We start from the raw sequence: 26440 nt of genomic DNA, 5'->3' as shown, positions 1-26440 counted from the left end.
TATGGGGGAGGCTTGGTTGCTGCTGGTGGGAATGTCGAGTTTCTCAAGTTTCATCTTCTTGTTGTCCATGCAGATGGTGTAGTTTTGTTGTCTTGTCTGTTTGGTGGCCTGTACTTTCTGGTCTGCTGTGTCCTGAGCACAAGTTCAGAATAAGAACAAAGAAAAAGATCAAAATCAGCCCGGGAAACAGGCCCTTCGGCCCAACGAGCCCACGCCGCCATCTCAACACCACCAGTCCCCCTCTCTACCCACGACCCCTGTCTAATGTTTTATGGCCATCCAGATTGAGGGAAACTGATTTAGGGACAATTTATTTCTGCCAATCAGTCTAACAGCACCTCTTTGGGGTGTGGGAGGAAACCGGAGCACCCGGAGAAAACCCACGCAAGCACAGGGAGAATGCGCAAACTCCCACAGACACCGGCCCAAATCCATGTGTCTGCACAGCAATCAGCGATAGTCACTGAGCTGTCGTCTTGCCCAGTATCTGGTCCAGTTTAGGCACACACTAACGACATGAAGCACTCGGCCAATCTCGAACAACCAAGAGCAGCCCCAGTACGACCCATCGCGTGTATGCCCCTCGTTGGACACGAGGTGGACCGATTTAAACCTGTGAATGAAAAGAGAAAAAACATTATTATCATACTATACCCATTTACATTACCAGGGACGCCCCACTGTTAATGACCCTTATTTAAAAGGATCTCCTATATCCACCCATCTCCAACTCAGTCATGTGCCTGTCTAAGTTACTCTTAAAGGACTCTAGCGTGTTTGCCTCCACCACCTTACTTGGCAGAGCATTCCATACCCCCACTACCCTCTGTGTGAAAAACCTCCCTCTAATATCTGTGTTGTACCTCTCCCCCCTCACCTTAAGTCCGTGGCCCCTTGTCCTACGTGACTCTATTATAGGAAATAGCTTACCTCTGTTTATCTCTATACCCTTCATAATCTTATATACCTCTATTAGATCCCCCCTCAGTCGCCGTCTTTCAAGGGAAAAGAGCCCCAATTTCTTCAATCTTTCCTCATACCCCAATCCTTCCATACCAGGCAACATCCTGGTAAACCTCCTCTGCACTTAGAACGGAGTTGAGGAGGAACTTCTTCACTCAAAGGGTGGTGAATCTCTGGAATTCTCTGCCTGTTGAAGTGGTGGAGGCTGCCTCGGTAAATATTTTTAAGACGCGGGTTGATAGGTTTTTGATAGGCAAGGGGATTAAGGGTTATGGGGAGAGGGCGGGAATGTGGAACTGAGCCACGACAGATCAGCCATGATCTTATTGAATGGCGGGGCAGGCTCGAGGGGCTAGATGGCCTACTCCTGCTCCTATTTCTTATGTTCTTATGTTCTCACTCTCTCCAGAGTCTCCACGTCCTTCCGGTAGTAAGGCGACCAGAACTGGATGCAGTACTCCAAATGCGGCCTAACCAACGTTCTGTACAACTGCAACATTAGACTCCAGCTCTTATATTCTATACCCCTTCCTATAAAGGCTAACATACCATAGGCTTTCTTCACCACACACTCCACTTGCACTGCCACCTTCAATATTGTCTCTATCTTTGCTTCCAGGCTGTGACATCCGCTGTAGAGTAATGTACAAGGTGAGTGAGGAGTGTGAGAGAGATGCAACAGCAACGTCTCTCGGCATAATCTGTATTGTCGGCCACATTGACTGAGTTCGTGACCTGTATCCTTTTGGGACCTTGTTTGCTTTCTTGCATTTTGTAGGAATTTGATGTTTGTGTTGATGTGGGTGGTATCGTTGAAGGTCCTCTCCACTTTGAACTGATGGTTTGTGCTGTTGCTGATAGCCATGATGTAGAGGTGCTGGCATTGGACTGGAGTCGCCACAGAAATAAGTCTCACAACATCAAGTTAAAGTCCAACAGCTGTATTTGGTAGCAACTTTTGGAGCACTGTTCCTTCATCAGATGAATGGAGAGTTCACAAACAGGGCCTATATAGATCGACAGAATTGCAAGGTAATGGTTGCAACTGAAGTCTTTGCAGGTAATCAAGTCTTTACAGTTACAGGTAATGCGAATAGAGAGAGAGATAATCACAGCTTAAAGAGGTATGCATTGTCTCAAACCATGACAATTAGTAAAATTTTGCAAGCTCCGGCCAAATGTTTGTGTTTACATATAGTGTGACATGAACCCAAGGTCCGGGTTGAAACCATCCTCACACAGGTGGAACTTGGCTATCGGTCTCTGCTCAGTGATTTGGTGTTGTCATGTGTCTTGAAAGCTGCCTTGGAGAACGCTGACCCAATGATCAGAGGCTTATTGCCCCTTACTGCTGACCTGTTCTCCGACAGGAAGGGGACACTCCTGCCTGGTGATTGTCCTGCGGTATCTATTTATACAATGTCGTAGCGTCTGCATTGTTTCACCAACGGACCACACCTCGGGACATCCTTTCCTGCAGTGTATAAGGTAGACCACATTGGCCGAGTCACATGAGTATATATCGTGTGCCTGCTGGATAGTGTCCTCATTTGTGATGGTGATACCCTTGTCGATGATCCGGCACGTCCTACAGAGGTTGTATCTGGTGTCCAGATCGCTATTTTCCTGAAGGCTGGGTCGTTTGCTGCAACAATTGTGTGTTTGAGGTTGTGTGGTTGTCTGAAGGCAGGTATTGGGGGTATGGGGAGGCCTTGACCAGATGTTCGTCTTCATCGATGACAGTTGAAGGCTCCGAAGAAGATTTCATAGCTTTTCTGGTCCGTGAAAGTACTGCATGATGAAGGATAATGTGTCGGTCATGTCCTGTGTTTAAATTCTGAGGAGGTCGATGCAATGCTGATCCGGGAAAATGTCAGCAGTCAATCCCGCTCATCTTCCGATCTTTGGGTCAGTGTCCTGCAAAGGTGGCCTTCAAGACACACAGCAATGCAAAATCACCGGGCAGAAACTGATAGCCAAGTTCTGCACGAGGACGGCCTCAACGTTGAGTTCTTGCTATACTGCATATCGTTCTCAGTATTTGGCCTGAGCTTGTGAAATCTTGCTAACTATCCTGCCATGAGACAATTCATACTTCTTTAACCTGTGAGTCATGCTCTCGACAATTGCATTTTCTGTAGCTCTAAAGGCTTAATTACCTGTCGAGACTCGCATTCCAACTATTTGCTTGCATTTGCATCTGTGTGTGTTTATAGTATATATATGCGATGTTTGTAAACCCAGTTCTCCACTCACCTGAGGATGGAGCAACGCTTCAAAAGTTTGTGATTCCAAATAAACCTTTTGGACATTAACCAGGTGTTATGAGATTTCTTATTGTCTCTTAGCATCATTCCCTTTGTCAAATAATAAAAAACCTCCAGCCTTCCCTCTTATCACAAGACCATTTGTTCTTTCTTCCTCTCCCTCTGTCTTTTCCCTGACTCTGCACTGGTTAGAAAAAAACCTAAATATCTGAATTCTTCCTAATAAAAGACCACCGAAATGAAACATGCACTCCATTTCCCTCAGTTTCACAAAATGTTCTGCTGTCAGATGGCATTTGTAATATGTGCAATGTCTTGTCTTTGTGTAAAGGTTGTTCAGTTTTCCCGTTCTGAACCACACCTGCCTTAATAACATAGGGAATATCATAGAATCCTTCAGTGAAGATGGAGGCGATTCTAGTCTGCACTGAACACACACCAACCCATGCCCTATCTCCATAACCCCACGCATTTACCCTCGCTAATCCCCCTGACACTAAGGGGCAACTTTGCATGACCAATCCGCACATCTTTGGAATTTGGGAGGAAATCGTAACAGCCGGGGGAAGCCCACCCAGACGCGGAAAGAACATGTCGTCTCTGAACAGATAGTGACTCAAGCCAGGAATAGAGCCCAGGTCCCTGGTGCTGTGAGGCATCACCCCAACCACTGGTTAGGTAAGGTTAATAAGTAAAGGAAACCCATTTTAAATAATAATAATACACCAGATGTGTCATCATTTTCCACAAGAAAGCAAACACAATGTGAATGACTATGTTTATTTTCATTCATTCATGGACGTGATGTCGCTGGCTGGGCCAGCATTTGTAGCTTGTGTCTAGTTACCAATCAACTCAATGGCTTGCTTAACCCTTTTACAGGATAGTTATGAAATAAGCATAGTGATGAGGATTTGGAGTGATGTGTAGGCCAGAATAGGAAAGGGCGGCGGATTCCCCAGTCTATTCAACTTCACTTCATAACAAAAATTCCGCAGCACTGGAGAACAATAGACTGCAATGTTACAATTCTGGATCAAAATCTGAGATCAATACGCTACGATGTTCCAATACTGGATAAAAACCTGAGAAGAATAGACAGCAATGCCTCAGATTCTGAGAGCAATAGACTATCACGTTCACTTCAGTTCGAATTCCACCATCTGCTGTAGTGGGATTCGACCCAATGATCCACCAGACATGAGGTGAGTTTTTCAATTAATAGCCAAGTGATAATACCACTCGGCCATTTCCTCCCTAACTTATGTTGAGGTTATTGGAATATATCTTTGGTTTGGATGGAGACGAGGAGTTTAGTTTTTTTAGTAATGTCACAAGCCTGCTTATATTAACACTGTAATGAAGTTACTGTGGAAATCCACGTGTCTCCACACTTTGGCGCCTGTTCGGGCAAAACTGATGGAGAATTTAGCACGGCAAATGCACCTTAACGAGCAGGTCTTTTGGACTGTGGGAGGAAACCGGAACACCTGGAGGAAACCCATGATGACACAGGGGAGGACACACAAACTCTACACAATGAACAAAGCCAGCACTCAAAATCTGGTCCCTGGCACTGTGAGGCAACACTATTAACTACTGTGCCACCACAATGCAGTCGCTAGTAATTTTGCTCTCTATGCTTCAAGTGGCAAGGACAATCCAGTTAATTGCAGGCCATGAGCCCTACATCAACGGTAGGAAAGTTATTGAAGAGGATTCTTCGAGAAGGATCTGTTCCCATTTGGAAGTAAGTTGACGTATTAGTGAGAGGCAACGTGGTTTTGTGAAGGGGAAATTGTGTCTCACTAGCTTGATCGAGTGTTTTCGAATAAGATGATTAATGAGGTTAAGGAAGTGGATGTTATCTGCATGGACTTGAGTAAGGTCTTTAACAAGATCCCTCTTAGCAGACTAATGCAGAACATGAAATCGCATGGGACCAGAGGTGAGCTGGCAAGGTCGTTACAAAACTGGCTCGGTCAAAGATAACAGAGTGTAGCAGTGGGAGGTTGTTTTTGTTCTGAATGATGGTTATGACAAGTGGAACTCCTCAGGGATCAAAGCTGAGAACTTTGCTCTTTGCAACATTGTGTATGACAGAAAGGTTGCAAGTTTGCGGGTGATACAAAAGTTGATGGATTTGCAGATGACGGTTAGGACCATAAGAGGATACAGCAAGATCAGGATTGATTGGAGACTTGGGAGAAGAGGTGGAAAAACGTAATTTGACCTCACTGGAATGATGGAGGTCGAGGGGTGACCTGATAGAAGTCTACACGATTATGAGAGGGGTGGACAGAGTGGGTAGTCAGAAGATTTTTTTTCCCAGAGTGGAAGAGTCATTTACTCGGTGGCACAGGTTCAAGGTGCGACGGTCAAGGTTAAAAGGAGATTACAAGGCAGATTTATTTTACAAAAATGGTGGTGGGTGCCTGTAACTCATTGCCGGGGGCAGTAGTGGAAGCGGATACGGTAGTGACTTTTAAGAGGCGTCTTGACAACTCCATGAATCGGATGGGAACGGAGGAATATGGACCCTAGAAGGGGAAAGATTTTACTTCAGTCGACGCAGCATGGTCAATGCAGGCTTCGAGGGCCAAACGGGTCTGTTTCTGTGCTGTGATTTTCTTTGTTCTTACTCTAAAGCCTGGAAAAAAGATGAATGATTTTAGCGCTTAATGAATCAAGTCACGAATTTATCGGAGGCGATGAATGGCAAAAAGTTCAATGATGTATATTACCCTTACGGTAATATTTGCGGGCATATCCTGATATAATATAAATGGGTTTATGTTGATGCTAAAGTAAATTATCTCGAAACCAATAATAGTTGTGCATTGAGAGGTGCGTTCAGGTCTCCACACTTAAACCTTTACATTGATCTTAAAAGAAAACATATACTATGATCATTCCAATGCGGGTAGGATGGTCTGTCGGAGACTCGGTGCAGACTCAATGGGCCATATGGCCTCCTTCTGCACAGTCATGTCTGCCTCTCCATTATTTCCAACTTCCCATACTTCCCTGAACTTCAACGCCGCATCTAGGCTGTAAATTCTCTTCTTTGCGTGTAAAAAGTGTTGGATTGAACAGGGTGAGGTGAGGCTGTTTGTTTAGTGACTGTAATTGATGTGCGTCTCCATGGACCTGATTAGTGTGCCTGGAGGGATTTCCCCGTTCGAATATTAAGGGATTCCGTTCAGTGTGTTGTCCCATTGAGTCAGCGGGAGCGACAACTCCAACACTAACAGCGATCAGCGGCTGTGGAGAGAGAGGGAGCGAGAGGAGAGATCAGAACCTGGGAGCAATGGCCCAGAATGTTCCAACAGTGGATCAGAATCTGGGGACAATGACCCAGAAAGTTCCAACAATTGATCAGAATCTGGGGACAATGGATTGGAAGTTTCCAGTCATCGACAACGGTTTATACTATTGGATTTCTTTGTTTACCTTAGATGATTGGAGGATGCCATCAGCTTATCGGATTGAAAGTCTACTGAAGGTGATTCAGTACGTTTACTATCCCATCTTGGCGATTATTGGAGTTCCGGGTAAGTCCCTGTCTGGAATTGTACCAGTCCGACTGCCACTGGAATCGGAGCAGGCAAGGGTCAGAGCATGGGAAGGTCTTTTGAACATGGGTAGGATTTTGCAGTTTTCAGAAAAGTGAGGCTGTAAAGTTCTGTCCCCAGTTCCTAATTCTAGAACGGCTGTTTAACTGTATTGATTTCCTTGTCATTTACTGTACTGGGTTTGCTGCTCTTGTTGTTTCTGTTGAATCCCTATATCCAGTTATTAATTCTTTCAGCCGCTGACAATTGTCTCAGGGCCTATGGGCTAGGGTGTCTTCTGTGTGCTGTGACTATCCATAGACATGTGACCTAACACTAATCCTTTGTGAGAAAAATATTAAAGCAGAATCGTTTTTTACCATCTACATGTAACGCCAGCTCACTGCCAATTGCCCACCCAGTCACCAAGCTGCAGAATGCATTTTATTGATCATGTTTGCACAGCAGGATCTCAAGAGAAAACATGTTTCGTATTGAAATTCATTCATCAATGTCACAAGTATGCAAACATTAACACTGCAATGAAGTTGCTAAAAAAATCCCCGAATTGCCACACTCCGGCGCCTGTTCAGGTACACTGAGGGAGAATTTAGCATGGCCAATGCATCAAACCAGCACAACTTTCAGATTTTTGGGGGAAACCGGAGCACCTGGAGGAAACCCACGCAGACACAGTGAGAACGAGTAGACTCTGCACACACAGTAGCCAAGCCTGAAATTGAACCAGGGAGGCTAGTGCTATGAGGCAACAACACTATCCCCTGTACAACCACAAACTTTCCTGGAGTCACAGAAACACAAACATACATGTATTAATAGAAACATTTACTGATAGAAGCAATCAGATTTAGACACTTACTCCCACTCACACACAAATTCAGAAGCCAAAATTGTTGTAAGCCTCCGGAATAACACACACTTAAGAGCACTCATCAGGTACTCTGGTGCTCACACACAACACGCCCACACACACACACACATACACACAGACACATGCATAGGAATAATGGTGTTAATGGCTGAGCTGTCGTCGAAAAACATGAGTCGGTGTTACAGGGTTGACTGTAGTGTCAGAGAGATGGGATTTTGGACCGGTTGTGGATGTAGTGAACCGTAGTGGATCCAGGAAATCTGGGAAGCCGGAACTGATTCATGCCATGACTAACCTTTTCATGCATTTCATAATATTGGATGTCGGAGTCACAGGATGAGAGTCATTAGGCAGCTTGCTTGGCTTTTCCTTTGCTACTGGCCTTTGTTTGAGTTTTTACCTGGTGCATATATTGACAACATTCCTGCCAAGGGAGGACTCATGGAGATGTAAATATAATAGAGATTCTGTGCTTCAGGGCATCAGGATCTCCCTCTGCCAACTGTTAGTATTGTCCAGAGGAAAGGGTCAAACCAACACTGTTTGGTACCAGCTCTGTTGCGGGAGTTGTCAGTGAGCTGTCTGAGAGACAACAGATTACCACCTACAGGACTCCACTCCGCATCTTCTGTTAGGGTTTACTGCCTCATCCTTCTTACCCTCCAAATCCTTCACAGGCAGAGGGGATATTTACCTGTAACTGAGTAAGGGATAATGTTGAGGACTCCCTGGAAAGCTCTTTCCCAAATGTTAACGTTGTGTCACTACCAAGGAGCAGTACGGTGGCATAGTGGTTAGTACTGCTGTCTCACAGCATCAGGGACCTGGGTTCAGTTCCAGTTTTGGGTCATTGTCTGGGTTGAGTTTGTACATTCTCTCTGTGTCTGTACAGGTTTACTCCAGATGCTCTACTTTCCTCTCACACTCCGAAAGACGTGCTGGCTTAAAAAATGTATTCCAATTGTTATGATAATGAACTTTTCTAAAAAAAAACCATCGTAAGTCTAAATGGCAATTCCTTCCATTGAATCATATCTAATTTTATTCTGTATTTCCTTCCTGACAGTGAACATAATCACAATTGTGACGTTGATGAGCAGAAACTGTGGTCTGTCCAAATGTGTCACTCGTTACCTGGTTGCCACGTCAGTGGGGGATCTGCTGGTCATTCTCCTCGACCTGATATTAAGACACATTCCCATTGTTTATTGGGAACACTTTTATTTCCTGCTGTCACTCCCCGTGTGTAACATCCACGCTGTCCTGCTTTATGCAGCCACTGACTGTTCTGTCTGGTTCACCGTCACTTTCACCTTTGATCGATTTGTGGCCATTTGCTGCCCCAAGCTGAGAAGTAAATATTGCACTGAGAAATCGGCGGCTGTGGTTCTGGGAACAGTGACAGTGCTGAGCTGTTTAAAGAACATTATCTGGTATTTTATGTTATTAAATACATATCGGCTGCGGAACCTCCCCTGGTTTTGTCACTTCACAACTGGTGTTATGTACTCTCTGGTCTGGGGAACAATCGAGTTCCTCCATTACATTCTGAACCCGTGTGCCCCATTCGTCCTGATTCTGCTGCTGAATGCTCTCACCGTCAGACACATTTTAGTGAGCAGCAGAGCCCGCAGGAGACTCCGGGCTCACCGCAGCGGTGAGAATCCAAGAGACCCAGAGTTGGAGAGTCGAAGGAAATCCATCATTTTCCTATTTGTTATCTCAGCCAATTTCATTATCTTATGGTCAATATTCATGGTTTATTCAGCATGGAATCGCATGTATGATTTGGGGTTTAAATTTAGATTAGACTTTTATGTTATGGAATTGGGCTTCATGCTGCAACTCACAAGTTGCTGTACAAATACTGCTATTTACGCTGTGACACAAACTCAGTTCAGGCAGCAGCTAAAAAATCTACTGAAATATCCCCTTACTGCAATTTTTCAACTCAATACAGCCTGAGAGGAAATGACAACAACAAGACCTCTGACTCTTCCTATTGGGCATTCAAACTGTAAATCACCAAACAGCCTCACAGAGATAGAAAGACTGACAGATAGATAGAGAGGACAATGTTAGCAACAGTGAGATTATTAGACAGAGAGTAGCAAAGAGAGGGAAAGGCACGATGACTTGGAGAGCAAAGAATTTGAAAGAGTTTCTAACAGGTACAGGAAAATAAACAGGGAGACAATGAGATAGAAGAGAGACAAAGACAGAGCCTCACAGAATGTGAAAGACAGAAATAGTGAGGAAAATGGCGAGGGAGATAAACAGGGAATGAGAAAGACAGAAATAATGAGGAAAATGGCGAGAGAGATGTACAGGGAATGAGAAAGGGAGATAAAGGAAGACAGATTGGAGTTTGTAATACGAGAGGGAGAGGGAGACAAAGGGGGTATGGGGGAACGGGAGGCAAAAAGTGAAGCAGAAGGAAATAGCCAGAGACAGATAGAAACAGAGATATCGAGACACAGAGCAGGAGTGAATGGGAAAGAGTGGGACTGAAAAAGCACAATGGACAAAGCAAGAGCAAAAGTCAGAGTGAGGTGGGTGGGGGGGCAGAGAGACAAATAAATTAAAGAGGGACAGGGAGTGGGAGTAGGAGAGTGACACTTGGGGGGGGGGGCAGGAGAGACAGAGGGAGAGTGGGGGAGAGGCGGAGAGACAGCAAAAGACAGAGTGAAACATCGAGAGAGACAGAGGCACAGAGAGACATAGAGAAAGAGTGACAGAGAGAGAGAGCCACAAGAAACATAGAAAGAGGTAGAGAGATATATCTAAAGACTTCAACGATAACCATCAGGTGGAGCTTTGGAATATGAGCTCCCTGATTGAGGCAGTTAATGCTGTCCAATCCGGGAGCCCTGCAGACATGCATAGTATGGTGTGTCTGGGTTACTGGAATTCAGGATGTGTACACTCAGGTGTGGATGTGATGGACTGTAGGTTTTATCACTTGAGCATTAATGCAAGAACTCAGCTAATGTTCTGGGCACACGGATTCTGATCACGTCACCGCAGATGGTGGAACTTGAGTAAATATATCTGGAGCTTAGAATTTGTTAGTGATCATAAAAACATTGTCCATTTTCAGAAAGACCCATCTGGTTTATCAATGTCATGATGTGGATGTGCCGGCGTTGGACTGGGGTAAACACAGTAAAAAGTCTGACAACACCAGGTTTAAGTCCAACCGATTTATTTGATAGTAAATTCATTAGCTTTCGAGGTTACCCTCTTCGTCAGGTGAACGTTCGTAACCAGAGCTCCATTCACCTGATGAAGAGGGTAACCTCGAAAGCTAGTGAATTTACTACCAAATAAATCGGTTGGACTTAAACCTGGTGTTGTCAGACTTTTTACTGTGTTTATCAATGTCCCAGGGAAGGGCCACAGCAATGTGGTTGGCACTTCATTGCCCTCAGAACATGGGCAACTAGGCATCAGATTTGCAAAGGAAGATGCCTTGAGTTGGCTCCAATTAACAGACACTGGTCATATCCCCAGTGGAAGAGACGGCAATCATGAACTTTTTCAAAACTCCCCCAGTGGCAGCCAATAATATTTGGCTTTGGATACAAAATTACCCAGTCCTGAATAAACTGAAGCAATGAGTGCTTATGAAGGACACCAAAAGGCCGTTACGGCCTGAATTGCACCCATATTGGAGTGGCAGAGGACAGCTGACTGTGGAAGCTGGAAAACGCCGATGGGGTTCAAGAGTATCATCCTGAGCCGAGGTTCACCATCTCATCCTCGCGGTATTCGTGGCCACCCAGGAGTGACAAACTGAATAACCTCCAAATTGCCACGTCTGTGGCCAGGTATGAATACAGGTATTTGGTCGTGGGTCAGTGTTGGCAATGTCAACAAGGGACGAATGTCACCAGTCACTACTCTTCACACTTGGGAATGGCTGGAACGGCCGTAGATGTGGCTCAACATGGACAGTGCCGGACCGTTCATGGGGTCTATGTTCCTGATAATGGTAGATGCTGATTCACAATGGATGGCCATACAGAGGGTGAGTTCATCAAACACAAGGACAAGAGTGGAGAAACCTCACTCCTCTTTCTTGACACTCGGGATCCCGCAGCTGTTGGTTTCTGAAAATGGTCCACCCTTCATGAGCCAGGAATTTGTGCATTGCATGAAGTTGAACAGGGGTTAACACTTTTGGACAGTGCCCATATTCCCCATCATCCAATGGTCTGGCAGAAAGAGCGGCACAAACAGTAAGAACAGGTTCAAAAAACCGTCCCACAGCCTCCTTTGACACCAAACTATCAAGATACAGCTTCAGTTACAGGACAACACCCCCCCCCCCACCCCCTCCCAATCACCAGTCCCCTCCCCTCTTCAACAAATGGAATAGCACAAGCAGAGTTGCTCATGATCACTCTTCCCAAAGTTAAGTCTGATCCTCCGAGGGCGGGAGCTGACACCCAGTGCCGTTTCCATCAACTGGGACCGGCACTTAAAGGCAGTTGTTAGGCTATTCGTTAAGAATCATGGCAATGGATACGCTGGTTATGAGGCACGTTCAGGTCAGGAACAGGGCCAGATTCCTATCAAGTCCGCTTGGGAGATACCATCGATGGGAATGTTTCAAACATCTACAAACCATAAGAACATAAGAAATAGAAGCAGGAGTAGGCCATCTAGCCCCTCGAGCCTGCCCCGCAATTCAATAAGATCATGGCTAATCTGTCGTGTCTCAGTTCCACATTCCCGCCCTCTCCCCATAACCCTTAATCCCCTTGCTTATCAAAAACCTATCAACCCGCATCTTAAATATATTTAGCGACTCAGCCTCCACCACTTCAACGGGCAGGGAATTCCAGAGATTCACCACCCTTTGAGTGAAGAAGTTCCTCCTCAACTCCGTTCTAAACCGCCCCCCGTTTGTCTTGAGGCTGTTCCATCTAGTCCTACGGTCCTTTCTGAGCGGGAAGAGTCTCTCCACCTCTATCCTATCCATCCCATTCATCATCTTATATGTCTCAATGAGATCTTCCCTCATTCTTCTAAACCATGAAACCCCAAGACATGCAGGGAAAATCAATTCCCGGCACACCCGGAACTTTGGAAAGAATTCCAGATACTCCGGCTCCTGCTCTCCATCTCCACCAGTAAGAAACTCGGAGTCTGAAATGGACAGGGCGGGTTTAGCCTCTCGGCCACATTGTCTCCCGATAAAGGTAACTCGGGCCATAACGCTCAAGGTGGAAGGGGCGAGCTCCGGTCTGCTGAACCCCACTCACTTCCGAGGCTGAGCTGGAGGAACCAGACCCAGCATTGAAATTTCAAAGAAAGGCTTCCAAGCCGGTCAGCCCTCGGCGGTTACTCAGACCTAGAGGGGGAGGGGTGTAATAACTTAAAATTGATTAATGATTTGGGCATAACCAAGTATGAACTTCGGAACTGAGGCCTGTGAAATCTGCCTATTGAAGGGTCTCCACAGACTGTAAGTTGCAGAGAGTGAAACGCTGAGAGTTGGGGAAAGTGTGGGAGTTTAGGGAAGTGGATGGAGAGGTGTTGCTGTGTCTTGTGTCCCTTACTCCCCGGTCCATACTGCCATGTCCAGTTGGGTAGGTGTCTATCAGGTATTACAGTTCAGAAAGTGACGTGGGACCAACAGAAGCAGCTGATTGTTGAGTAAGTCTTTGGAAGGAAAACTGAGGAAATTTTCTGAGTAGCTCCTACTGATGCCATAACTTCAGGAAGGATTCCTCATGTTGTTAATGTTCTAGGTACAAATCCGGTCACTGCAGCTGATGGAATTTGAATTAAATAAAAAATGTCTGGAAATGAAAATCTACTGATGACCATAAAACCATATTTGATTGTCGAAAGGACCAATTCCTTTCACTAATGTCCTTTAGGGAAGGAAATCTACCAGGGAGAGGGGAATAAAGCAAAGGTGAATTAGCTGAAGTGGAACTAGAGAACAGGGCCAGTAAAACTCAGAGAAAGAGCAGAAATAGTGTGGCTCCTAATTAAAGCGGGTCCGGCAGGCTGAACTGCATTTGTTTCAATACAAGAAGTGTAACAGGTCAGGCTGATGGACTTGGAGCTTGGATTTGTTCTTGGAACTGTGATGTTGCTGCTATTACAGAGACTTGGTTAAGGAAAGGAGAGGAATGACAGCTTAACGTACAAGGATACGAATGATTCAAGCAGGATAGAGAGTGATGTAACAGGAGAAGGACATTTTCAAGACTGGTAAGGAGAATATTGCAGCAGTACTGCAGGAGGACTGCACCCAATGTACTTCGCATGGCTTTTACAGCGAGGCAGTATGGGTAGAGTGCAGGAATAGGAAGGGTGTACTCATAATATTCGCCATTTTCTATTGGCCTCCCAACAACCTGCGGCAGATTGAGAAAGAGATAGGAATGAGAATTTGGCAAGATGGAAAAATAACAGGGTTATTGTGGTGGGAGAGTTAATTTCCTCAAAATTGACGGGGATTCATTTTGTGCTCAGTGTGTGGATGGGGCAGAGTTTGTAAGGAGCATCCAGGAGGGCTTCCCGAAACATTATATAGGTAATCCAACTAGGGAAGCGGCTGAACTTGACCTGGAAATAGGGAATCAGCCTGGACAGGTGGTCGACATTTCAGTGGGGGAGCAGTTGGGGAACAGAGAGCACAACTCAGTAAGTGTTAAGGTACAGACAGAGAAAGGTAAGTGTAATACTCAAGTGAAGACACTAAACTGGGGGATGACTAATTATATCAATATTAGGCAGAAACTTAAGAATATAGATTGGGGCAAATATTTGAGGGCAAATCAACATCTGGCACATGGGAGGCTTTCAAGTGCAAGTTGATAGGAATTCCGGACTGGCGCATTCCGATGAGAATGAAGGGTAGGCATGGCAAATTTCGGGAACATTGTAAAACGAGAGAAATTATGAGCCTCGTCAACGTGAAAAAAAAAGATTTTTTCTAGCCTAGGAAGACACAAAACAATTATGAATTACAAGGAAAGTAAAACAAAAGTTAAGCAAAGAATAAAGAGGGCGAAGAGGGGTCACGAGAATTATTTGGCCGCAGGATGGAAGAAAATCCGAAGGCGTTTTACACATATATAAAGGGCAAACGTTTAGCCAGGGAGAGGGTTGGCACACCCGAGGACAGGTGAGGGATTCTATGCACGGAGCCAGGGAAATGACAAGGTGTTGAATACTTTACATCAGTATTCACTAAAGAGAAGTACTTAGTGCATGATGAGTCTGGGAAAGGATGCGCAGCTAGTTTGAGTCATGTTGAGATCAAAAAGGAGGAGATGTCGGGGTTCTTGAGAAACATTAAGGTAGTCAAAGCCCCAGGGCCTGATGTGATATACCGCAGAATACTGAGAGAGGCCAGGAGGAAATTGCTGGGGCCTTGAGAGAAATCTTTGTATCATCATTGGCTATAGTGGAATTACGAGGATTGGAGAATAGCCTATTTTTGTTTAGGAAGAATAACAGCCATAATCCAGGTAAGCACAGGCCAGTGAGCCTTACGTCAGTGGTCAGGAAATTATTGAAGAAAATTCTTCGAGAGAGGATTTAATCCCACTTGGAAATAAGTGGATGTATTAGTGAGAGGTAACTTTTTTTTGAAGGCCAGATCGTGTGCCAATAACGTGATCGAGTTTTTTCGAGGAAGTGACGAAGATGATTGATGAGGACAGAGCAGTGGATATTATCAACATGGACACCAGTAAACACTCTGCCAAGGTCCCTCATGGCAGACTGGTACAGAAGGTGCAGTAAAATGAGACCAGAGGTGACCTGGCTAGGTGGATGGAGAACTGGCTCGGTCATAGAAAACAGAGTGTAGCTGTGCAAGTGTGTGTTTCTGAATGCTGTGTTGTGACTCAGGGATCAGTTCTGAGACCTTTGCTGTTTGTCATACATATATAAGTGAATTGAAGGAAATTGGGGAATCAGCTTGGAGATAATCGGCACATTGGGGGAAAGATTGGAAAGCAGAGGATGGTGATTTAAGGTAAATGGTGACAGGGCAAAAAGAACTAATTGGTTGAATGGACGAGTAATTTGCATATTTAATTTATTGCAGAGAAAAGTTACATGATCAGTTTTGTTCAGCAGAATGTGAAGAGAAAAATGGGAATGATGAAAACGCTATGAAAGTGAATATAGACGCCGAGGGACTTGAGTGAATATGTGTATAAATCATTTATGATGCAAGACAGGTTGAGACAGCTGCAAACAAAAAAGAAGTGAATAGTTTTTGTCTATTGGGGAAAAGAATACAGAAGCAAGGAAGTTGTGCTAAATTTGTAGAAAACTCTTCGAAAATCGTCAACCGAAAAATTCGGTCCAATTTTCGGCACCGAACTCAGGCAGAATGTAAAGTCAATAGGCTGGATGTAACGGAAAGCACGAGAATAAGTCCAGAGATCAGAAACTTCAGTGACGAAAATATTTTGGAGAGGTTCGGACTAATTTCCTTGACAGGAAGTTGCTGATGTGACTTTAACGAGGCATTCAAAATCCTGAGGGGCCTTGATAGAGTAGATGAATTGCTCCTTTCGAGGGCCAACACACACATGACGCTTCAAACTGGCTTTCTTCTCTGCTTTAAGTACTTTATCAATGTTGAAAGGGTGACAGTGGCAGAATGGTAATATCTCTGTGAAGGTAGGCCAATTTCTCAAGATAAATGTTCAAGTCCAACTACAACAGGCTTCAAACTGCAATTACAATTTTGAATGTAAAGGTCAATTCCGTGATTGCGGCCATGACCTGAAATATATCAGATTCTCTAATGCCCTGCAGAAAAGAAAACTTTCCATCATTTCCCAGTTTAGCCCAGAGGTGACTCTAGGCGCACACGTGCTTGGCTATTACGTGCCTTTTATGATGGTCTAGAAAACCAGTAAATTCAGTGTGTTAGCGATTGCACATATATGCTGGCCTTACCAGCTGGATACACAGCCCATGAAAGAATGAGAAACAGCAACTGAAATCAGCATTTCACAACACCTGCAATAACAAAACTTGTCCAGGAGATGGCAGTGAAACTGCATTTTTTGGCACGACAGGTATTTCTCAGTTATTTCTGTGATAGACTCAGTCTTTGTCCACCTTAAACGTGACCCAGTTTATATGACACGAAATCATATTTCTGATTATATGACAATAATTCTCAGTTGATTCTGTGCTCAGCAAAATTCCAGTTGTTTGAGTATGGCATGTCTCTGTTTATATGAGAAAACACCACGCTGGTTAGACAGTGTTAGATACCGTATACACCCTCTCAGTAATGACTGAACTGGGCCCAGTCTGCATTTATATTAGTACAGGCGCTATATTGATATCTGGTGTATTCGGCCCTGTCTCAATGTTACTGCACGAAACCAGTCTCTCGATTATATTGCAACGGATAGTATTAGTTGGATTCGCCATGCAAAATTGCCCGTTATTTTCCCTCAGAATATGTGGAATAGCCATGGTAAATGTGTGGGGCTAACGGGGATATGGCAGACCGGACCTGGGTGAGACGCAGACTCGGTGGGCCAGATGGCCTTTCTTCTGAACTGTAGGAATTTTATGGTTCTATGGCTAACAAACATCATAAACATTTGCGTGCTTACTTATTTTAAATATTCTATTTTCTAATAACCCCCTTTGGAGAAATGATCTCTTTTAGCAATTCCCCTTCAGTTTTCCCAGTGATAACCTTCAGCCCATCACTGCCTTCCATGAATGCATGAAAACACCAAACAGTTCATGTGTTTCAACTGAAGAACGTTTAATATGTAATTATTTACTGACAACCCTTCTGTTGTGTGCTCTTGCATATAAAATTATTGCAGCCTCACTATTTTGTTCCCGGTGATGACTTATCTTTCTTTTGAGATCTGTTGGAAAATGGATAAACCACGTCTCGAATGACGGGGAGATTATGAAAATTGTTCTTCTCAATGTCTCATTAAATTTCCTGATATAGGACTCAATTGTGTGCTGATTTGTGAAAATGATTGTGAAAATGACCGTGGATATATAGCCGACAGGAGATAATTGCACCTGTAATTCTCAGACTTCTTATTTCTATTGATGCAAAGGATTGAAACATCTGCTGCTCTCCAGAGAAGGAGCAATATTTCTGTTTAACCGTTACCTTCACCAATTCCATGGTAACCATCCTAAACATCTTCTACTGTGTATAGGTTGTACAATCTAGGTAATGCGATGAATCAGGATCAGGTGCATCATAAGAGTGGCCAGACCTTATGGGATATAAACACTGATATCACCTGGTGAACATGGACTGCAGCGGTTCAAGATAGCAGGTCATCACCACATTGTCAGGGGCAATCGGAGAAGGGCAACAGATGTCAGTGCTGCCCACACCCTATAAATGATTAAACATAATGCTCTAACAACAGAAGAACCTAATCTAATATAGACAGATATGCTAGCGCAATGATGACATAAACTGGCTGGGAGAATCACGTAAACCAACGTATGAGTTCTCTAGAGTAAGAGAGACAGAACATGATATAACATTTAAATAAACATTTTTTGTGCGTGTGATCATTCTAGAAAAAGTGATTTGTCCAATAATGACAGGCAGGGGTCAAATGAAGCAAAATCAGATGCAGGTTCTAATTCACAACGGATTGGGTAACGGTTTCCAAAAATAATCATAGAGAATTAGAACATTACAATGTGAATGACTGGCTCCAGTGTATCACTGACAGAGACAGCTGGGCCCGGAGACAGACTGGAACCTGAGAATTAGAACATTACAATGTGAATGACTGGCCCCAGTGTATCACTGACAGAGACGGCTGGGCCCGGAGTCAGACTGGAACCTGACATAAGAAAACAATCATTTCTAGGGCCTTAGCACAGGTTTCTTTGTCAGGACGAGTCACACAGGGATTTGTGTGACAAACACGGATTGGGAACGCTATGACAACCGCAGGAGTGACTGACTCCACCTGACTAAGAGCTGGTATTCCCAAGGGGGGGACAGTCATGGCTGACTCCATAGATTTCTGTTATCTGAGATAACAATGGTGAATCTATCAGAGGAACAGAAGATCATCTGTTCCTTTTCATTCTTACAAACAGTTCCACATTTACAGACAGAATTAGGACATGTGAAGATTGAAAAGGCTAAGCATGAAAACCTCTCCGGAAGGAAGAAAGAACAGTGTGATAAATGTTAAGTGTTATTGTGCTTTTCCTAATCAAGTTCGATCCAGTAAAAAGTTGTTCAAAATGATGGTTTGTAAATAGAATTTCGGAGTGGTTCCTGGCAATCACACACACACACACACACACACACACACACACACACACACACACAGACACACACAGACACACACACACACAGAACACACACACAAGTTTTGTCAAAAGGTGAGATTTACACAAGACGACAGTGGTATAAATATTGCATTTTATTCAGTCTCAGTGAAGGACAGGGAGAGACACAAAAAAGGATGCTGGGGCAATGATATAGATTAAATAGATATAAATTAAAATGCTCCCATTCTCGACAATCCTTGAAATTTTAAACACATGAAGGACATATCTTATTTATGTTCCAAAATTACTGCGAAATCTGATTCGATCAGCCTTTCAAGCTGTTCATTCCAGTTCATAACAAATCTTGCGTAAAAATAAATAATTTCATTTCTGTCTCTCAGCTCAATAAAATAAACTTTTGCCGAATGGTTGCTGACCGCCCTCCCAGCTGAAATACTCTCTCTTTAATTCCCCCAATCAAAACTTCATGATTTTGAGTACGAATAAAAGTGTTCAAAAGATTGACAAGGAAATAGAGACACAGAAAGACAGAGACTTGGAGATTTGGGAGAAAGAAAAACGGGGTACTGTCAGATAAAAACTGAGGAACAAAAAATAAATAGCAGCTGGAGAGAAAATGATTCATCAATGAAAGATAACAGCTATAATTTCCTTCCTTCATGAAAACCGGGAGTTCAGTGACTGATCCACTGACCATCAGTTATGTCGGGAAACTCTGAACAGATCACGACAGACTCATTTGTAAATGTCACCGCAATGTGATCTGTGTGACTCTGTCCCGACTCTGTGGACACATCTCGGCCGCACTGACAGATGTTCTCACCAGATTGTGGTCTCTGGATTTATTTTCTGCTCAGAAGTGAGATGTGCGGTTTGGAACCGGCAGCAAGAATCGGGAAGTTGTGTTACCTGAGAATCAAACCGCGGGCGTCAGTTTGATGTTATCACCGTGAACAGTTTTCCTGCCTGTGAGGTTGAACTTACACTTACAGCATCAAAAACAGCCACACAGATTGATGCTGGTCTCAGCATTACATTCACGTCGACTGCCATTTTAGTGAATCAAGAGAATTGTCGTATTTGGTGTTTAAAAAGGTCAATTGAAGGGAAGACGGACTGGAAATTATCACTGAGAGAAAAGAGGGAAAACTAAAGCAACATTTTGTCCCGCAGAGGAATTCTAAAATAAAAAAAAATTAAGTGTGTTAGGCGTCCTGTCAGAGACATCAAGAGAGAGGTTAAGAGAGTGAACAGGTCTGTTTCGGGCACTGAATTTCCCTTGATGGGATTTTTGTGTTTCATCTTTTCAGTCACAAGATGCCTTCAGCGAAAAAAAAAACATTTTTTTTTCAACTAATAGCTGGATCCGTCTCTTGGGTGCCTGTAAAATTGAAGTGTTGGACATTGAGTGAGAGAAGTCATCCGATTTAGGCACAATCTGAGACAGAGAGAGAGAGGGAGACAGAGAGAGAGAGAGAGAGAGAGAGAGAGAGAGACAGAGAAAAACACAGAGAGTGAAGGAGCCAGGGAGAGAGAGGGGGACAAGGAGAGAAAGAGAGAGGCAGAGAGCGGGAGGGAGAGAGGCAGGAATGGTGGGGAGTAGGGGAGAGAGAGAAAGAGGCAGGGAGAGAGAGAGAGAGAGAGAGAAATGCACACTCATGCCATTCCACATACGTTGAATGATCTGCTGAGTGTTTCTGGCATTTTTTTCAGACCCCACGCATCTGCAATTTTTTTTATGAACAATAGTTATTTAGTCAGATTAGCAAAAGGATGGTCATTGAAGGGAAAGATTTATAAATTGATTCAGACAAGGAAACTGAGATACGTAGATTTCGGAGGGAATATCAGAGCTTCGGGCCGAAGCAGTTGAACACATTCCAAATTGAAAAAAAAAATTAAAATATAGCAATACAAACTGCAGGAAGTATACGCTTTGAATTATATGCAAACGTGACATAACTGCCAAGACTTGTTCTGTGGCAATTTGTTTTCTTTTTTTTCTGGGGAAGAGATAAGCAATTAATGATTAGATAGATATTCAGCCTGTTGGATCCATCTGAGATATTCTAAGTCCACAATTCAGTCTCACACTGTCAGCGTATCAGTGAATGTTTTTAATAAAATGAGACAGACGAAACATTTTTCGGTAAAATCTGTGGTAAATTGATGCAATGCAACACAATATTCAACTATTAAAATGTGTCTCAACAGGGATTGCCTGACGGTGTTACAACGAATGCTGCACCATTGTTCAGATACTGACCTGTCCCCCAGTGCCAGTTAATCACTTAGAAAATGTTACAACGTTCACGCTAAATACAATAACAGAGCAATTCGGCGTTTCTCACAGCTACCTATAGATATTAGCAAACAATAAACCTACATTTCCAAACAAGAATGACTGGCATCGGATGTATATCGTGATTGATAATACCTTGACAGGAAACATATTCATTGTCCTATATTGAATTAACAGAGAGAGGGTGTTCTGTGATGCAAAGAGACACACCTTGTGGAATATAAAACATAGATTGGATCTCATTTAGTATAATCAGATCCGTGGTGGACTTTAGTACTAATTGAGAGGACCTAATTTCACATAAATGGAGGGATGGTCCCGTGTAGATTAACGAGAGATACGAGCGAAAGAGGGTCAGGATCTACCGACGTATAATTAAATATTGAATCTGGTACAAAATAAGTAGAAGTATGGAATGGTGTGATGTCATCAGAGAGATGGTTCCGTTAATTCATAACTAATAAACAGTGTCTTCAGTATACTGGCCCTTTTGCCTGTGGGTAACAGTTTCTTCCCAATGAGTAAAACATTCCCATTCATAGCTTTGAATTTTGTACTAAATCTCCCATAGATTGTTCAGTTCTAAGAGAAACAAACTCAGCATTCAGCGGTTATGATAGTGGAACTCATGCATCATTAACTTCAAACTCTCAGACCTTGTGCCTCGCGTGTTTCCAGATGTTATTTTAAGAATTGATGGAAGTTTTACATGGGTTCCCATTAATCATTGCCAGCGAGTCAGAATAAGATTGAAGACTAGGAAAAAACTTGCCTCTGGCAATTAAATATATCCGTGTAATATTGGACGCTGATTTCAGACTTTAGACATAGAGACCTAAATTGCATAATGTCAAAACACAAAATGTGGTCAGTTAATAGTCTTATCTCACAGGAATCAACATCATTTTTGAAACAGGTAGTAATATGTTCAATTCCCACAACAGATACCTGAACTCATGATCCAACCTGTGACCCAGTGATGAATGTTCAATTATTTCATTATTAGATGTGATGATACTTAATTGTAACAATATTATTATTAAACTGGTAATACAGAATTTTGAAATAATGCTCTGGGGACAGGAGTTTAAATTCCAACCCGACAGCTGGGGAATTTCGATTCAATTAATGTGTTTCAACTGAAACAAAAATTCTTCTGTAATTAATAACAATCATATTTCATCAAAGCTCATCTTCTTCTCTAGTGGCTTTAAGCAGAGGAAATTTTACTTCTTACTTATAAAGTATAGACAATTGTCAGGAGAAGCAGCAGGCCTGAGGATTGTGAATTAAACGAATGAAGACGAAATGATTGAGGGGGGAAATAGATTATGAGAATAAAACTGCAGGGAACATTAGACATATAATGGCGGCACAGTAGCACAGTGGTGAGCATTGCTGCTTCACAGCGGCCCGGATTCGATTGCCCTCTTGGGAGACTGCTTGGGTGAGCTTGCACGTTCTCTCTGTGTCTACGTGCGTTTCCTCTGAGTGCTCCGATTTCCATGTACATTCTGTGTTGGTCAGAAGAATTCACCCGGATAGGCGCCAGACTGCGGTGACTTGGGGATTTCACGGTAACTTCATTGCAATTCTAATGTCAGCCTTTTCAGTGATTTTTTTTTAAATAAACTAATTCCAAAAACGTCTATAAATATCTGAATGGATAAAGATTAATAAACACAAATGTTCGAAACTTGCATTCAGAATCCAGAGAAATTATAATGGGGAAGGAAGAAATGTTGGTAGAATAGACAACAAAGTTTGACTCCATCTTCACAAAAGAGGACACAAGTACCCTTTAAAAAATGTTATGGAACCAAGGGAATAGTTGGAAGGCAGCATTGAAGAATACTAGTATTCGTAGAAAAATCATGTTGGGGAAATTGATACGGTTAAAAGCTGAAAAATCACCAGGGCCTGACAATCTACATCCCAGAATATGAAGGGAAATGGCCCCGGAGAATGTTGGATGCATTGGTGTTCATCTTCTAAAATTCGATACACTCTGGAGCAGTTCCTACAGATTGTAACTCCAATGTACACAATGGAAGGGAGAGTAACAATGATGAACTACAGCCTGATTTTGTATCAGAGAAGATGTCAGAGACTGTTATCAAAGATACGATAGCAACATATTTGAAAGGTTTCAACGGAGTTGGATGAAGACAGGATGATCTTAAGAACGCCATGCTATTCTTAACAAACATACTTGCGTTTTTTAGTTCGTATAAATGATAGAATTGGCAAGGGGTGGGGGGTGGACCACCGTACGTGGTGTATTTTCACTTTCAGAAGACATTTGGGAAGGTTTCTCATAATATATTAGAAGGCCAAATTAAAGTAACGTGTAGGCATAGGTATATAAATTATTGACAGATAAGGAAGTGAGAGTGGAAATAGATGGGGATTTTTCCCGAGTGGTTTTTCAGCTCCAATTGGGGTACCACAGGGTCTGAATTTATTTTATTTATTTATTCGTCACAAGTACGCTACAGTAACACTACAATGAGGTTACAGTGAATATTCCTGAGACACCACACTCCAGCTCACTTTCGGGTACACACACCTGAGGGAGGATTTATGCCAATGCACCTAAGCAGAATGACTTTGGGACTGTGGGAGGAAACCTGAGCACCTGGAAGAAACCCACATAGACACGGAGAGAACGTGCAGATACCATACCGCAATGACCCAAACCGGGAAATGAACCCAGGTCCCTGGCGCTGTGGCCAGTGAGGTCTGGATGAGGGAATCAATTGTAACATGTCCAAAATGGCAGGCGATACAAAGTTTGACAAATTTGTGAACTGTGAGGAGGGTCCTGGGGGTAGCGCGAGGGGCTGGGGGGTGGGGTGGGGGGTGCGGCAGGGAAGGGGGCTTCAATGTGATCTGGACAATTTGAGTGAATGGGTGAGCACGTAGCAGATGCCTTACAACGGGGATAAATGTACAGTTCTCTACTGGTGTGTAAAGCCGAAAGCAACATATATTAGGAAGTGTGATGTAAAAATGGATCTGGGTGTCCTTTTGCACCAGTCAATGAAATTTTCGAGGCAAGTAAAACAAGCAATTAGGAAGGTTTCTGTTGCAAGAAGTCATGAGTTCAGAATTAGGGAAGCCTTACTGCAGTTACGCCAAACCTAGAAAGAGTGCAGAAGGGATTTACTAAGATGCTATCAGGACTTGACGGTTTGATTTATAAGGAGAGGTTGGATCGACTGGGCCTTATTTTTCTCTGGGGCGTAGAAGGCTAAGGGGTGATCTTATAGACTTCTATAAAATGATGAGGGACATCGATCAGCAAGATAGTCAATATCTTGTCTGAAAGATAGGGGAGTCTAAAACTACAGGGAACAGGTTTAAGGTGAACGGGGAGAGATACAAAAGTCTCCAGAGGGGCATTTGTTTCCACAGAGAGGGTGGTGAGAGTCTAGAACAAGCTGCCAGAGATAGTGGTAGACGTTGTTACAATTTTGCCTTTGAAAAAAACATTTAGCCAGTTACTTGGCTAAGATTGGTATAGAAGGATATGGGCCAAATTCAGACAATTGGGAGTAGTTTTGGTGTTTAAAAAAGGGCGGCATCGGCAAGTTGGTCCAAAAGACCTGTTTCCATGCTGTAAACCGCTGTGACTGAGACGATTGGCTTTAAACAACCAGGGCCATCTTCCTCTGTGCTCGGTATGACTGCGGTCAGTGAAATATTTACCCCCGGATCCACATTGATTGAAGCTTTGCTCAGGGTCCTTGCTGTCACTATCGGTCAAGTGCTGCGCTGATGTCGAGGGCAGGCTCTCTCTTTATTAAATCAGTTATTTCCACTACATTTGGAGTAAGTTTAAATGATTTCTGGAAATGAGTGTTCCTGGTGGGAACCCAACAGAGCATCACTGACCAAATTATTATTATTACCATTATTATTATTGCTTATTCAATAATCCTTGATACTTTCTACTACGTTGATGGAGTTCCGTTCATTGGGTGGCATTTGGTAGTTTTGGATTTGTCCTGCCTTTTGTGATCAGGCATGTTTGCCAAAATTCCACAATGTTGTGTCTTTGATAGTGTCGTAGCTGTACTTGAATAGATTGGCTGGGGCACAACTAGTCCCAGAACAAAAATCATTATTATTGTTGCTGAAGTATTGTCAGGACGAACAATCTTTCCATTGTCCAATGCTTTTAACATGGGGTTCGGCCACATATCATTCATGATCATATTGCATGTCCGAGCGGGCTCCAGGAGATGAATGACCAAGTCCTGTCCCTATCCTGTCCCTATCTTCCTATGTTATCATGTGAAATGAGTTGAACCGCTCGGAGACTGGCATCTGTGATGCTCGGGACCTCAGGAGGAGGCCCAGATGGAACATCCTCTTGGCACTTCTGGCTGAAGATATTTACAATTGTTCCAGACTTGTTTCTTTTCCTTCTTGCTGAGCTCCCCCATCTTAAAAATTGGGATTTTATTTGAGACTTCTGCTGCGTTTTTTTTAAACTACCATTCAGGGCTGTGTGCGGGAGAACTGCAACGTTACATCCTGCCGGTAAAAAATCGGATCAGAGTGATGGTGTGATGTATACATTGACATGCACCGGTGCAAATTAGTTGAAACAAGGTGCCATATGATATATTGTATTATAATCAGAGACAGGGACCATTCCAACATATATACATATGGAGGCCAATTCAAAATGAGCGGACACAGAGTCCAGTGTAGTATTTATTGAAGCAGTGCCTGAATTATCTAATGCAACTGATCAAGATTGCAGTTCCATCTGCTGGCAAAACTCTGCAATTACAGTTAACTGTGACAATATCATTATCAGGTATGATCAATGATACTAATGTATCAAGAATTCACAGTCATAAATATAATACCACATCCCCTTCTTTGAAAGGTGCCAAAATTAAAGGTGCAAAGCATTGTATATGTACGCTGTTGAATAATGTAGGTGAGGTGGTGTCCATTCGGAATCTATCTCGGGGCCTCAATTATTTACAATATTCATCAGCGACTTAAATAGTTACAAAAGTAGTCAAATTTCCAACTGATATTGATTAAGATTTTTTTTTAGAAAGTACAAAGTTAAATTCAGTTAATGTCCAGCGAGATTTGGAGTTCCGTTGCAGAGCTTCTTAAAATGCCACGA

Source organism: Carcharhinus amblyrhynchos, unplaced genomic scaffold (genome assembly GCF_965287045.1).
Source record: "Carcharhinus amblyrhynchos unplaced genomic scaffold, sCarAmb.v2.hapA scaffold_38, whole genome shotgun sequence".
NCBI classification, from domain to species: domain Eukaryota; kingdom Metazoa; phylum Chordata; class Chondrichthyes; order Carcharhiniformes; family Carcharhinidae; genus Carcharhinus; species Carcharhinus amblyrhynchos.
This window is presented reverse-complemented; position numbering follows the sequence as displayed.